We start from the raw sequence: 17,364 nt of genomic DNA on the forward strand, positions 1-17,364 counted from the left end.
TTTTTTCGTGACCTAACACATTTTCCTTGCAAGACAATAAATCAAAGGTGTGTGTGTGTGTAGTTGAGAGAGAAACACACACACACAGAGCAGCCTTTGTGTTTATGTGATGAAGACACAGCTCAGGGCATGAAGAGGAATATCAAAGTCAGATTAGAGCCGCGGTGCGTTCAGACACGCAGCAGGAGAGCAGCGGCTCTGGACGCTGACGGGTCGCTGCGGGCCGATGGGTTTGTTCTCACAGCGTTTCAGGAACTATTTGGGCTGAATTTGCATAGATTTCACAGCATCTATGGACGGGACGTGCTGCAACAGAGCCGTGAAATTGCGTCCTGAATCTTTGCCAGTGTAAAAATACACATCAGATTCATACATAAATTCACAGAGCTGGTGAAACTGCAGACACACAATGAAAGTGAATGCAATTGCCACATTTTCAGTGGTCAAAAACTAAATCTGGGTCACTACGCAGTGCACTAGTAGTCTCCAAAATAAGACAAATAGCTACTATAGCAAAATAGCGGATAGTTGCTTATTAAATTCTATTAATTATATTTATAAAAATAGAAATAAAAATATTATTATAATTCTTATCATTAAATATAAAAATAATTTACTTTAGTAATATTTAACTGTAAAAATATTATTTAATATTTATAATTTATTTAAAATGCATATAAAAATAAATATAACCGCTTATAACTGTTAAAAATGTATTATTGTTATTACATAATCATATAATCAAATAAATTGTCATTTTACTGTAAAAATATATTTTAGAGAAAAACATATTAATAGAAATAGAAATAACATTATTATTATTATTATTATTAAATACAATTTTGCAATTGTCACGTATATGGACTCTGTTGTTGTTTTCACCTCCCATGTGCTCCGTGTGTTAGTTAACTGTCTCATTATGTTCAGGTGTGTCTAATTAATTTGTGTCAACTTCCTAGTGGTCTTCATCCTTAGATGCGTGTGGTTTCTGTTGGTCTTCCTGCCTGCCTGCATGTTATTTGTTCTTTGTTTAATATTAAAAGTCGTCGTCGAGTCCTCCTTCTCCCTGAACCACAGCATGACAGCAATATTGTTATATACTATTAATGTTTTTGTTATATATATATATATATATTTAGGTTTTTTTACATAAACGCTACATATTTAAACATTAATATTTCACCATTAAAGAATTTATATAAAAAAAAACAATGATATCATTCATGTTCAAAAAATTAAATCATCATTATCATAAAATAAAATAAGGATTACTCTTGTAATATTTGATGATATAAAGAGCCATAATTAAAAAAATAAATTTATGTAAAATTAAAAATTAAAAAGTAAAATACAATAAAACTAACAAGGAAAGGATTTTGGCTGAATTTATGTAGAATTATCAATCTATTAATTTTAGTATCATTTGTTTAGTTTTTTTTTTTATTAATTTATTAAAATTAATTTATATATTATGTATATATAAATATAAATATATATGTGTGTGTGTGTACCTGCATTCTTCAGGATTAATTGATTGTGAAAAGTGACCATTAGGTTTTGATTTGATTTGCATCAATGTGTTTCGCATTGTAACCAATTACAGACCTGTTTGTGTGCACAAAAAAAATACATGTTTAAAAACATTTTAACGTGAAAGATATAGTTAAACTATGATTGTGGTTAGCCCTGCTGCGCATACAGACAGTCAGAAGGAAAAAGAGCGAGTGCAGAAGTTGTTTGGTGACACTCAGGAGAGGGTTTGTTCTCATTTTGCAGCACTTGCATGTGTTGAAATCCCATAACGTCCCCACTGGGTCTTTGATGCGAGCGCGTGAGTGTTTGAGGACAGAAACGGCCCTCGAGAAGCATTGTTGGAGCCGCTGGCAGGAGAATGTGTTTGATATATGAGTGTGGCAACAAAAGCAGTGCTGGGACTCTGGAACGGGTCGGCCCATTGTGAAAGGGGCCAGCCGAACCCTCGGGGTCACAGCGAATCCTCAAGAAGCCCTGCGCTGACACCAATAAACCACACACTGTAGCAACCACTCGCTCTCCATGGAAACAGAGAGAAAGAATGGACTCCATCAGCCTAGAAACCTGAGAAGAAACTCTAGAACTCCTTTCAAAAGCTCAGGAACTCACAACGGGAAATTCTCTTTTTAAAAATTCTAGAATTGCGAATGAAAATATTACTTTAATTCCAAGGATGGGTTGCATAAATCTATTTGGTTACTCTTTTTTTATTGTACGCTTAGATATTCTATGAACTAAAATTTGTAACTACATGTGAACTAATACTGATTAATTTGCAAATACATATATATTTAATCTCAGAGTAGACTGTTATGGTAGAATAAGATGACATACTTGCAAAGTTTCTGATGTAGAACGTATGGGATCAAAACGACTATTTTTACCTGAGATTTGGAGCCAAATTACAGTACAGAGAAAATATTACAAATATAATTAAATTAACCTAATATTACAGTAGTGAAAACACTGGACCTGGGTCAAAATCAAAAAAGGGATTTAACCAAAAAAAAATCTGTTATTTTTAATAATATTTATATTCATATTTATTAATAAATAATACACATTTTTCTCAAATACTAATTAGCTGTACTTTTACATTTTTTTAATTTGCCTTTATCCTAGGTTTTTCCCATTTGACGGTAAGATTTTTTTACTGATTTAAAACACAAAAAAATTGTACATGCTTCCTTATTTTTTTAAATATTTGAACATATACAACTCAGAATAAGCATGTTCTTTGAATTTGTACATAAATATTGTGTTACACTGAATGACAATGTAGCATTGTTTCAACCAAATTTGAACATTTTATTCTCAATTTTTTATACTCTAAAAATACTTAAGAGTAGACACTTTACTTTACATTAAAAGTGCTTTCTATAGACATTGTTTTTGTGAATTTCTTAACGTCTTCAACCCCTATATCTTTGCAACCCTTGATGAATTTTGACAAAATCTTCTGATAATATCCGATCATTTTGTCATGAGCGTCTGGGAATGATCTGTCCTCATTTTCGTGCAAAGTAGACGATGTCCTAAAATCCCTGATTAGCAGTCAATAATTCTAAATTCTAGAACTATAATTCTAAAATTCTCTCGTCAGATTCTAAAACTCAATCTACACAAGCCGACTTCATTACTGAGAGTTTTCAATTCCTTTTACCCTGCGACATCTCAATTCTTCTCTCTCTCTTCTCATTAAATATGCAATAGACAAATCTTTTCTTCAACAAGCGCGCCAACGTTCCCGTGGCCCACATTCTGCCTCATAACCTCATTCTGACTGCGACTGCTTCAGAACATAAAAGACTTTTATGATGAAGTCAGAAGTGGGTAAATGATTGAAGCCGAACCCCAGAGAGCAGCTCGAGAGGACGAGGTCATCAGACATCAGCGGGAAACACAATCAAGAGTGACAGATCCATGATGAGAAAATTAACAGTAACACCTCGGGCCGTGTACGACACACCTCGCGCGCTTAACTCAACCCCATCGACCCGCACGAACCAACCGTGTTTATGTTATTGGATATGCTAGAGGAACAAACCGCGCGGATTCCCTCGAGACGGCCGATAGAGACCTGAAGGGCAGAGCGGCCGCTCGTTTATCACTTTTGGCAGCTCTGGGGTTTGTGGGCTTGCGCAATGACACGCGGGTGCGAGCGGCCCGTTCGGTGCAGCATTTAGCTGCGGTTGCAATCAACACTTTAATTGCAATCATAACCCAAAGTCAATAATCGCTTGGGCTGCTCCGCGCAGGTGCGCGACGCCACTAGATTTCGATTCTTGCTACTATACTGAAAAATCTGAGGATGTGAATCAAAATGTAAGAGTCTTTATAAGAGACTACAAACATAGCACTGAACCGGCACAGGAAGTTCAATACAAACGACGAGAAAAATGACCAAATTTAAATTCCTCTGGGTGAGCACGACTTAAAAATTAAAGCTATTTTTTCATTTTAAAAAAGCCATCTTACTACTCTTCTTAGTCATTTTCTTAATAGTTATTGCTTAAAACCTAACGACAGCTAAAGAACCCCAACAATAAGCCGCAAAGCTGTTGTCATTTTGACCTGATGGATGACAGCCACGACAGATATGTGAAATCCCAGAAAATAAACCATCAACGTCTGACCAATGAGAGAACAGTTTACTTGTATTGATGACCTGTATTAACAAATTCGGTCCGTTTAGAAACTGTGTCGCATAAAAGCTAGGATTGTAAGAAAATATTAATACCCGTGAGCATCGCAAAATATTTTGTTTGGCGATACTGTATCGATTTTTTTATGAAACTACTGAATCATCTGAAATCCTAAGAATTGATTAGTGTAGCCTGTTTTTAGAAAAAGGACAGATTTGTGAAGGGCATCTCTCACCCAATAAATCACAGTAAGAATTTTACCTTTGTACTTTTAATATGAAATAGCATATAATAACAATAAATATAATAACAATAAATATAATAACAATAAATGCAATTTTGGTGCTGTAACTATCTATCTATATATCTATTGTATAACAGTATGTGTTTATGGCATAAATTTAATCTTCAAATTTCAATTGTTGACAGTTTGTCTTGATAATCTTTGCTTGAAGTGTTTTTTTTGTTGTTGTTTCTTTTAATTTCTGGTAAAAGATTTAATTTCACTACAAATTAATCTTCCACTCATTCAAAATTCATGCTGAATTTCTGCATGATTTTTGCTGCCTCAGTTAGACATGTGCCTTTATTCGTTAATGCGATGTATCACAATAATGATATACATAATGTAAGTACTGTTATTGTGGGCACTTCATAATATGAAAATAATTATTTACTATGAACAGCTGAAACACCGTAAACAAATATTGAAAATATTTAAATAATTCAGATTTTTGCATTGGCAGCGGTGTTCATTCACAGAGACAAATACTTGAATATTTAGTCCCAATGGACTATTTATTTTAAAATTATTTATTATTTTGTCCCACTTTACATTAGGTCATTATTTAGCATTAGTTAATTAATTAGTTAACATTAATCAAAGGTATTTAAAATATTTAATAACCTTGTTAAAGGTTTATAACTCCAGCTAACATAAACTAAGAGTTGCATTATTTTTAACAGACTAATAACTGTACAAAAAATGTAACTTAAATGTTTAACTGTATACAGTTAGTTGCATTGCTTTATTGTATTTAAACGCTCGTGTATTTTTTGTTTTAAGAAAAAAGCTTGTTACGCTGTATTATGAAACTAAATTTCAATATCCTGATAATACCATATATGTTAATAAAAGCATTAGCAATTCATCGCAACACAAAAATTTGACATGCAGCATATGCCTAGCTTCCATTAAAATGAAAAACAGTAATTCAGCTGAAATGTAAAATGATTTTAAATGGATGAAACATAATACTATAATATCCATCCAGGACTCCACAGCAAACGCCTGTCGATGCCCTAGAAATTATAACTAATAAGCACTTATCAAAATTATAGCATGACAACAAAGTACCCCTATTATAGGTCATGAAAGATTCACATTGTAGTTCTGGGAGTCGAGGCTGACATGCACGCAACGTCAAATAACACTTTTATTGTCTTATAATATGCATTTATTTTTACCTTATTTGTTCCATGATTCCCAAATGATTCATTCAACAATCATTTTTCCAAACCCTTCTTTTGGTTTTGATTTAAAGCAGCGTTTGTGAGCTTCCAGCGCTCCAAAAGCAGCACTGAAATGAAATGGCAATAAACGAAATTGCTTTTTCATTCAGACCAAGGTGAAAAAACCGACGAGTGAGGGGGGCAATATGATAATGTTTCACGCTGACATCAACACGAAACAGCTTGGGACTCGTTGCAACGACTCTTTCGTTTGAGAGACAATAACTTCATTTGCGCTTTCAGATTTAAAACTAGAGCTGTGTCACACACCGCATGAAAGCTCATTATGAAAAATCCATAATGAAAGCACTTTAATAGCACAGCCGAAGGCAAACACGCTCACCTTTAAATCTAATTAAGGTTTTATTTTGAAGCTATAGATTCTAAGCTAACTTGGCTTTACAGCAATGCGGTAGTCTTGCAAAACGTTTGACTTTTTTCCTGATTAATGCATGTAAGATAAATCCTCATGACGTACTCTACAGAGGTTTGGGTCTCTGAAGCGGGTGAACTGTTGTGATGATGACATGTGACCTGCTCCGTCAAGAAGCCCAATTATTATTCAGGGAACAGTGAAAGCAAACGCACTAATGAGTGCAGGAGCCACGGACTGTACAAGGAGTTTGATCCCACAGACAGCAGACGGACACACACACACACACACACACACACAAGACAGCACATTAATCATTCAGCAGGCATTAGAACACATGACAAGCACACACAAGTAGTACACAAACACACACTCACATCAGATCTACAGTGTTACGTTTCTTCAAATCAGTTGTGTGTTTTAAGTTAATTAATGAAGAATACATTTTAAATCAATTTAGAATCTAAAAATAAATTGGACATATATGTTAATCAGGCCAATGAACCTGACAATATCCGCCTATTTGACATTATCAACATCACCTGATAACTAATAAGCACAACTTACGAATGGTCCTGTCACTAAAATCCTTATTTTTATTTACTTTAACAAATTTTCTTTAAACAAAAAAAATTTTTTTTTTTAAATCTTATGTATTTTTTTCCTTACAAAAAGACCCTACCAATATACTCTATCAATATACTCTATACAATATACATAACTTATGTATGTATTTAACGCAAATATATCTCTCAGTTCAAATCTGAAAAATTAGAATAAAAGGCATGTATTGTAGACATGACGTTCTATAAAGAAAGCATTTTAAATCGATGCATATTGTTAAAAGTGCAAATAACCCGGTGTTCCTGGACTGAATTAATGTGAACATGAACGCCAGAATCAACCAACTATCCACTAAGCACTTTTGATTATGTCTATGAAATCACGCATCATGTTTTAACAAAATACAAAGTCCACCTTTTTGCATCTAGACTGCATTAAATGAATCAAAAGTAAATCAGTATATAAAAATGATTTCTGAAGGATCATGTGACACTGATGACTGGAGCAATGATGCTGAAAATTCAGTTTTATATCATAGGGGAAAAAAAATATTATAACATATATTCACATTTTTACAATTTTCACAGTATCAAATAAGTACAGGCTTGATGACCAAAAAAAAAAAACCTACAGACCTCAAAGTTTAAAATAGCAAGTCCTGCTGCAGTAATGACCTCAGCAGAGACGTGCTGCTTAATATGAGATAATGAGCCCCGCTGAGACAAACGCTGTGCTTAATTACACGTGTTGACTGTACGTGATTGATTTCGCCCTCGTTAAGAGCCAAAATGCTCCGCGTTTCTGCTGCGGAACAGCTTTGTAGCCGCAATTTAGCGTTGAAAGCTGAATCAATGAGATGGGAAATGACCTAAAAGCCAAAGACTCTTTCATTTCAAACCATTACCGAGCAAATCTTTCCTAAACACAGCAGTGACGCAGAAAGAAAAACAGACGACTGCAAGTACGGTACGTGCTGGTCAAAAGAACTAGATGGAGAGAAGGAAGGTGTTGCAATATCGGTCATCCATTATTTAAAGAGATCAATTATACATGAAAGTCTAAAAGAGCAACTACGAGCATTCAACCTCTGTCCACTGCCACATTTACAAGTGTTTCTCATGTTTCTCTGCGTTCAGATGTTTCTCAATGAATGCAGCCAGGAGCAAATCATTTCTGCTTCTTCCCAAAAAAACTATAATTTGTCACTTGAAAATAAGCGATATTTTAAGTGTTTATTTGCAGATAACTTTAACAATTTTCAAAAATTCTTTTTTTTTTTTTAATTGGGCATTTTAATTAGTCACAAATAAATTTGCTGGTGGTTTATTTTGATTAGGTGGTTAAAAATAAATAAAGAATTTAAAAAAAATATTTACAAATATTTTTAACACTTATTTAGCTCATTGCTGAGGCTACATTTCTCAGTTTCACTTTATGTTGAAATACTAAAATAAGTCAAATTTATTTATTTACTTATCTATTTATGACTTGACGGCATGCCAGCATCATTGGCTATATTCATGGTAAGATAAGGCATCTCAATTCCACAATTCAATTCAAAACAAATACAAGACTATTTTAAAAATATTTATAAAAAAAAAAATTATAAAAAAAAACAAGAATAAATATACAAAAATATACATGCATTTCAAATCTAAAAAAAATAAGGACAGTTATATAGAGATTATATAAGATTAAAATAAATCAAATTAAAGCTAATAAAATGTAAACGTTATAGAAAATTTAAATATACAATTTAAAGTATTAAAAGTAATAAAACTAATGTAGACATTTTAAATATAAAAGAAAAAAAATAACAAAAAATAATAAAATTACTATTAAAGTGTTGGTAAAATTAAAGTGGAAAAAAAAAACTAAAAATAAACCCCAAATCTAAATCTAATAAAAAATCTGAGCCCTTCAAGATGATACATTGAGGAAACTGCCTTTTAACGTCCAGCGGATAGAGATGTGTGTTGCAGGGGCACGTGGGTAACGAGATCTCCTCACACATCCCGCTGCTGATTCCTGTGACCTCTCACCTAAATCTGAGTCCAGATCTGCGTCCGGATTGGCCGAGAGCTGGAAACGGCTCAGATGATGCAACATGATCCCGAACACGACAGTGTCGTCTGACACCTCTGAGACCGGGACAACCAACACATTCAGACTCACGCTACTCTTCATGATCCCCTCTAGCTGTCAGTGACTACACGCAGGCAAAGTATCCTGGTCTCCCGCTGACCTCTGACCTGTTGGGTTAGAATTTCCTTGCATAGGGCTGTAATGTCGCTGACTAGACGACATCAGCGACGCAGCATTACAGTAAGTGACAAGAATGGATATTTATTGTCGGATCACAGTTGACGTGTGATCAGGATGCACCCGGCCCTGTGATTCATAAATTAATTAAACATCATTAAAGTTAAAGTTTGCATGTCTTGCTAATTTACACTTTCGAGAGGAAAGAGAGAGAAAAAAACCTTGAACTTTCAAGCAAATGAAGAGTTTGATACTCTTCTGAAACCACACGGTTGAAATGTGTCGTTTTTAGAAAAACATAATGGAAATAAATTAATAAGCGCTTACAGAGAAGCTCAAACGGTTTAACATTTGAAAATGTTGTTAAAAAAGCCTTAAATATTGTTGTAATTTAATAATGAAATATAAAAATATTATTTAGTAATAATATTTAGTTTAATATTAGTATTTTGTTATTTTTATTATTCATATCACCATCATCATAAGTACAACAACAATAATATTAAAGATGTATAAAATAATATTTATTATTGTAATTATAATAAGAAGAACAATTACAATTTTGGGGTATATTTCGAGCTTTAAACATTGTGAATCAAACCATTTTAAATAATAATAATAATAATAATAATAATAATAATAATAATACACTAAATTCACTTATTCATTCGTTAAAAAATGCACTAAAACACGTTTGCAATACTAAATACTGATGCCTTCACACAAAAAAAAAGTAGACAGTTTTAGTAGTAGTTCTAATAAAAATAATAGTTATTAATGACAATTTTTAAATCACACAAAAATCATTAATAACAATAGTAATTTACAGTAAAATTTACAAAAAAAATCATAAAAATTACACACAAAAAAAAGATTCATTAATTAAAAATGCTATTAGAAGATTTTTTCCCCCACATTGTTGAACTCAAATCATGATGACTTCCTCTTCCAACTTCTTTGTCTAAAGAGGAAATATTTTAAAACGGGTGGGACAGATGCGCTTCTCAAGCTATTTTCGGTGGCGAAATCCTTACAACGGGTTGTTCAAAATATTTTCGAAACAATTAAGGATCGATAAGAAGAAAACAACAGTTTGCGGTGAGAATCTCTCCGAGGGAAAGAGAGACATCAGCCCTCCGTGTGTAAGCGAGCGCGTAATGGCCTGCTCAACACGCGCTGACCTCACATATCCCACAACGCACTGCATGATGAATGAGCGCCGCGCGAGCTGCTGTCCTCCAACACACATCTCCCATGATCCTCTCTGCTTCGCTTCCTCTCTCTCCACCTGCCGACAGAGTGATTAATGTCTGCTCTGTGCTGCTCGACACAAAGACACATTACACAGACCCCACTCGGTCTTGTTTTCCACCGAAAGCATCCAGACATTCAGAAATTATTTGGGAAGGAAAATGATTTAAGATAATTACGTCTTTGTTTTTTCTGAGAAGTTATTCAAAATGAAGAGAGTTAAAGCTTGAAACAAGAACAAATATCTAGCGATGGGCTCAGGTGTTTTCTAGTCTACTAGCAGAGCATAGACTCACTTCAATCTGATGCATGTTTCAGAAAACAAGACTTTATTTCGTAATTAATCGTTTCCAGTTGAAGTTAATAACCCCTTGTTTTAAAGGAATAGCTCATCCAAAAATTCCCCTTCAATAAAAGTAGTTCCAATCATTTCTTTGTTCTGCCGAACACAGGAAGAGGGAGATATTTAGAAGAAAGTTTGTAACCGGGCTGTTTTGGGTCACCATTGACTTCCATAGTAGGGAAAAAAATGCAATGGAAGTCAATGGTGACCAAAACGGGCTGATTATAAACTTTCTATAAAGTATCCCCCTCTGCGTTCAATAAAACAAAGAAATTCATACGGGTTTGGAAATACTGGAGGGTGAGTTCAGCTACTCCTCTGAGAACAATTTAATATTTACACTGCTAAATAAATATATATACACGCAGCGGTTTATATGTGTGTGTAATATTTTAATCTAAAAAACAGTCACAGAAATTCTAATCTTTCACTGAAGTAATAAAACGCTTTCTTTAGCTCACAATTATAACATTAAAAATAAATCGTCAGCCCTTTGCACATAAATACACTGTAAAAAGATTTTCAGATTATTGGAGTATGCTTCAAAATAAAGCACTACATAATTCAATGTGTTTTTCACAGTTCTTTTTGGGTGAGTATGTGTGTGTGTGTGTTTGTGTGTGTGTTTGTTTGTTTGTTTGTGTGTGTGTGTGTGGGAGAGAGTGTGAGTGAGTGAGTGTGTGTGTGTGTGTGTGTGTGTGTGTGTGGGAAAGAGTGTGAGTGAGTGTGTGTGTGTGTGTGTGTGTGTGTGAGTGAGTGAGTGAGTGTGTGAGAGTGTGTGTGTGGGAGAATGTGAGTGAGTGAGTGAGTGAGTGAGTGAGTGAGTGAGTGTGTGTGTGTGTGTGTGTGTGTGTCGTGGGTCCTTCTGTTCACCTCGAAGGCAAACAATTTGAGTGATGACATCATCCAAAATCAGACCCCACTGAACAGATGAAGATTTCAGAGTCAAATTACCCACAATCCATCACTCTCTGCCAAACGACAGCTGCCAACCTGCCTCTCCTCAGGACAGAATAAATAAAGGATTGTAGTTTCCTGACAAACGCCAGTGTTTGTGTTTCTCTGCAGACGGCAGCTCATTATGCAGCAGGGATATTAAGGGTTAAACAGCTCGCTCTGTCGGGACCATTATAATCCAGAGTCTCTGAGTTACTCAACTGATCAGTGTTCAGATGAAAAGACAGCAGACCTAAAGAAACACATAACAGCCCGCTTTTTCTTAAAATAAATAAATAAATATATCCATTTTTGTCCCAGTAACTGTTAGATTAGCCCTATGTATCCATGTTGCTTCAAAAAAACAACTACATAAAAATAAAAACAACAAAGAAGAAGAAGAAGACGAATTATTACTACTACTACAATAAAAATATTAAAATAAAATAAACAATAAATAATAATAATAATAATAACTAAATTAAATCTAAAGAAAGAGCTTTTACTATTAAAAAGGTTTCACATGAACATAAAATCTAGTAGTTATTAAGAAAAATAAGAAATTATCATTATCCCTAAAACAAAATTAAAAGATATTACTAAGAATCAAAATACATTTTTTACTATTTTAATATTTTACTGTAAAAATTGTTAGCAGTATGATTATTTTTAGTATTACTACTACTACTACTTAAATAAAAATATAACAAAATGCTAAAGAAAAACTAAATAAATGTTTCAAAAAATAATAAATAATTATTTTTATTATACTTTTAAATATAATTATGCAGCCTTCGATTCTTAACTTTCGAATCATTTTCATTTTATTTCAGTCATTGGTACAGCGCCCGTGTATCTGATTCAGACTCAATCTTTCTGACTTTGATGCTGCTGAAAACACAACCAATCAATTGAAACTTAAAGAGACAAATCAACCAATAAACTCATCACTGCAGCTCTAAAGACCCGGAAAACACACAGCAGGCATCAGTTCAGCTAAAAATAAACTACGCACACCCAACAGCTGTGAAGTGGATGGAGTTCATGGGTCATGTGTAAAACACACACACACACACACACACACACACATTCATATATAAGAGGATACTCACTTAATGGTTTTGAACAAATAGATTTGTAAAAACGGTCTAAAACCGCTCACGATTGACTTAGATTTCAAACACAAGAAGCACTTACACAATATTTGGAGCAAAGAAAAAAATCTGCATACTTTCCATAATCCCACATACAAAATCTCTGTGAAAAAGAAAGAAACTGGAACTCAAACGCTTAATAGTTCTACATCTTAGAGTTTAGACATCTTACAAAAAATTATCTTAAAAATCCTGCGATCTAAAGGCTCCTAAACAATGTTAAGACACAAATAAACCGCATCCACAACACTCTGCATGCATGAATCATTGACACACATCTGTGTCTCTTCGTCATCTTGATGATCTGGCATTATAACAAGACGTCTCAAAGAATTCAATAAACAAACAAAAAATAATAATGCGTAATATGTATAATTATGTAACTATAAAAGAACCTAAATGTTTATATAAACCAGTATAAGTTTACATACAAAAAAAAAATATTAAAATGAGGGTATGGCCATAAAAATATGTTTTTTATTTTAAATTTAGGACTTACTTTAAAGGCTTTTCGCGTAAAATGTTAACATATATTTTACAAGATTATAACCAAATTCAAAAGTTGTTTATATATATATATATATATATATATATATATATATATATATATATATATATATATATATATATATATATATCTCCTGAGAAACGTGGTCTTATTGACCAAATATATAAATAAATATATAAATGTCTGAGCAAAATAAAGCGCAAAATGACTGTCACGTGACTGTGTGCCGTTTTACACCCAGTTCATTAAATGAACCCAGATAAAGCAATTTACCCGTCGAGTGATACTTCACTCGACCAGAACTTTTTGAGTCCGTTCAAAGTCGCCAGCAAGAAAGATGAAAACAGTGTAGCACAGCGAATATCAAATGACCTCGGGTGACTGAATCATATATTTTCGCAGAAAGTAACCCGTGTATTTACACTACGTTTCATAAGACGCATTAAGTATAAATCACCCAAACGCTGAGCTAAACGCAAAGACTAAACGCACGACAACATCAACTCTAGTTAATCCTTCTGTAGACGCCCCGGATCGTCCTAAACACTGAATCATCCGCAGACAACAGGTGCGGTGTCTTCTGGACGTCTGATCCCGTCACTGCTACGGTATCGTGTCAGAAGCGCTAAAAAAGACGACTTCAAGCCTGCCGTTGAGCGTCGGGACGCGCGGCGGCTTTCATTCACCTGATTCACGGCGGACCCGGGCTCCTCGGCGCTCGTCCGGGGAAACGCTCGTCCCGCGACGCCGTTCCGACCGTATTCCGGTAAACCCGCTCCGTTCTGCGTGCGTCTCGGGCGGCGCGCGCGAGCGAACCGACGGACGCCGGCTGAGGGGAAACTCACGTGCGCTGACCCGACGCGTCGCGCGCGCTCGGCGGCAGAGGGCGACAGACTCCGCGCACGAGCGCGCCGCGCGTTCTTAAAGCGTTAGAGAGGCGGCGACTGGCGCTCGGAGAACGATAATACAGCCTCACGCCTTAGTCGGTGCTTGAATAAAGCTCCCGGTCGGGACTTTGTGCTGACCTTCACGCGTGTTTAATCTGCAGATGCGATCTTTCATAACATATCTCGTCAAAAAGATAACCTAATGTCATTAATACATATCATTACTGTCTTAATAATGCTATATGTGACCAAAACAAAGAGTTAAATGACATAAAATTGACTGGCAGTGACTGAATCATAGCTTGCTATGCTGGTAGAGTCACTTTTTTTTTGCTCCAGGTAATGTTTATCAATATAGAGCTATTCAGTTAAACTCTATTCAATCATTTGGAGTATTAACTACTTGTTCAACCTGAGATAAAGAACAATAACGTGCGTGTAATCAGATATAACCTCAGTAGAAATATTACTAGAAGGCTTTTCTAAAGAGATGTGTCTTCAGTCTGGGTTTAAAGAGAAAGTGTGTCTGAACCCTCAACCTTATCAGGAAGTCTTTTCCAGAGTTTGGGGGCAAAATGTGAAAAGGCTCTGCCTCCTTTAGTGGGTTTTTCTATCCTAGGTGCTACCAAAAGTCCAGAGCTTTGTGAGGTTAAGGACTGTGGCGTGGCAGACGTCTAGATAGGCACGCGGGAGCTGAACCGTTGAGGGCCTTTTAGGTGAATAATAATACTTTGATGCAGAGCTTAATAAGCAGCCAGTGCAGAGACTGTAAAATAGAGGTTAAATGAGCATGTTTTCTTGACCTAGAAGCAGCATTTTGGACTACATGGAAGACGCAGGACATCCAGCGAGCGGTGCATTACAATAGTCCGGTCTAGAGGTCATGAATGAACTTTTCTGACCGTTTTTCTGAACGTTTCTGAGATGAAAGCATGCTGTTTTTATAACAGGGGACATATGACTCTCAAGAAACAGGCCGCTGTCTAATATAACAGACTGCAGAGAAACAAACAGTACATCTGTCTAGTTGATAATTGCAATCCAAGAGACTCTATGTATTGTTTTCGGTCCAATAAGTGATATCTCTGTCTTTTCTAAATTTAATAGGAAAAAAAAAAATTTTTAACACACTCTTTTAGTTTAGATAATTTATAAACGTCACCTGGTCTTGTTGGGACATATAGTTGAGCATCATCAGTAATAGCAGCGGAAATGAATCCTGTGTTTTCTAATAATATTAATAATATTTTAAAAATAGCAGAGGACCCAGGACAGATCCTTGTGGTGCTCCATATCTAACTGGTGATAAATATATGAGATGAGTCCCGATTTAAATCAATAAAATGGTAGCGATCGCATAGGTAGGACCTAAACCATCCTAAAGCCTGTCCTTGAATTGTATTTTGTAATCAATCTATGAGTATATATCATGATCTATAGAGTCGTGCGCCGCACTAAGATCAAGTAAAACTATTTATTGAGTTATGTAGACACAGACCTGCTGATTATGTCCATATAGCGTCTTCACAGTGGGCCATTATGACACTTATTCAATGCCTTAAAAAAAAGCACAACACAGTAAACATGGCTAAAAATCTAAATAAAAAGTTGTCAGATTATTATTTTGGCCAGCAAGTATATTTAATTGATCATTTTGTCTAAATTTCAACACTCCTTTAAGATGCCAAAGGTGTCAGTTTAATTTGAACTCGTTTTAAATTTAATTTAAAGTCGAAGGGCTCATGCCGAGGTGTTTTTCGGTGAAATTCGCTGGAACTGATGAGGAAAAACAGAAGAGGAAGCGATGAGGGAAAGTTCACGCTTCTGCTGTCCGTGTATGAAGATCTGCTGAGAGAAAGTGGAAGATGTGAAGGACTCTGCTTATATTTTTAACATCACTGATGATGATGATGATGATGATGATAACAGTGAATGTAGAAGAAACGAGAACCTGATCACTTTTATGAATGTTGTTATAATGTCTGTTGTTGCATAAGATTTTTTGCTTATTAAGAAGAAAAATGTGTTCGTTTAAGTGTAAAGTACTGAACGCTCACTGTTTTTGCGTTTATGTTTTTACGCTGTCATGTTTGTTTTTTCCAGTCATTTTTAAAATGATAATTAGAATATTATATGTCTTTAAAATACATTTCTTCAGTGTGCTCTACCTGTCATGTGACGGTCAATCTGAGAAAAAAAAAGAGAAGAATCTTTCATATTTATTTAAATAGTAAACATGACTTTACTATATATATAGTAAAGTCATGTATATGTTCTCAATCATGGACAAAGTCACATTTCACTCCGTAAGTATCAATGAGTTATTATTAAAAAAAAAAAGGCTAGATACTTTAAATAATGTAAAAGTGCTTTATTGTTAAATTAAAACAAGCACACCAAAAAAAAGCAGAGCAGAAAATGTTCTACGCAGGATATTATGTATATTTTACAGACTCGTCTAGTAACCCTAAAACACAATAAAATGCAGTGTAGAATTTAAAATTCAAGTAAAACACCTGTAAAATTCCCTATTATTTATAATGGTTCATTGTGGCCTATTTTTACTTCTGTAGAGATGTTATTTAGATCTGTTTTTAACTGCAAGAACACAAAACCTCTGGGGTTAACCTTGTGCATCTGCCCTTTAACTATTGCTTTCATCATGTTGAAAGCGTGCTTTTTCCAAACTTAAATTGTCGTCATATTTAACGAACAAATGCATTCACGAATATGCAGTGTGACTGTGACGTGCCGTTCCCGTGATAACGCAGTGTCCAGTTTGAAACACTTGAAGTTTTCACAAGACGAATGTTGAGATTTTAAGTTTTAAGTGACATATAATTTATGATTTGTAAAGTGTGATACGGAGAAAGACAACAAAGAAAGGCTCATTGTGAGGTCAGAACTCCTGCTATTAGTTATATGCCATCTTTTTCTACATAATTTGTAACAAAAAACATAATCTTAGATCTCTCCGGTGATAAATGCTAGTCAACATATGAACTGGATCAAAACCTTTCATCAAAGTTGCCCTAAAACCTGAAACCAAAATGCGTTTTTTGATCCATTTCAAATGTTTTGATTATTGGGATTTATTTATAATATAGTGAAGTATATTTAGGTGTCCCTCTGACAGTTTATCTTTTTTCTCTTTTTCTGGTATACAGTTATATTAAAGATATGTGCAAGCCTAATTTCATAATGATCCTCAAACTGGTATTCGGCTAAATTGCATCTAAAAAATGTCATCATTTGATCATGTAGGCTACAGATTTTGAAGCAGACTTTTTTTTATAGTAAATGGCATTTCTGATAATTGCGTCAGAGATTTGGTTTCCCGAAAATCAAGCCATAAATCTGAGATTATGCAGCCTATGATTTCACTTCACGTTTAAT

At 34.6% G+C, this 17,364-nt stretch overlaps 1 protein-coding gene across 1 annotated transcript in view; it reads right to left on the reverse strand.

Moving 5' to 3' along the window:
* Positions 1–13,969, reverse strand: part of ndst1a (N-deacetylase/N-sulfotransferase (heparan glucosaminyl) 1a) — a 31,287-nt gene extending 17,318 nt beyond the window's left edge. Inside the window, exon 1 of the mRNA XM_043257875.1 lies at positions 13,768–13,969. The gene's annotated coding sequence lies outside the window, so the exon portion shown is untranslated. The remainder of the gene's footprint in view (positions 1–13,767) is intronic.
* Positions 13,970–17,364: the final 3,395 nt, after the last annotated feature.

This window comes from Puntigrus tetrazona, chromosome 14, assembly GCF_018831695.1.
Source record: "Puntigrus tetrazona isolate hp1 chromosome 14, ASM1883169v1, whole genome shotgun sequence".
NCBI lineage: Eukaryota > Metazoa > Chordata > Actinopteri > Cypriniformes > Cyprinidae > Puntigrus > Puntigrus tetrazona.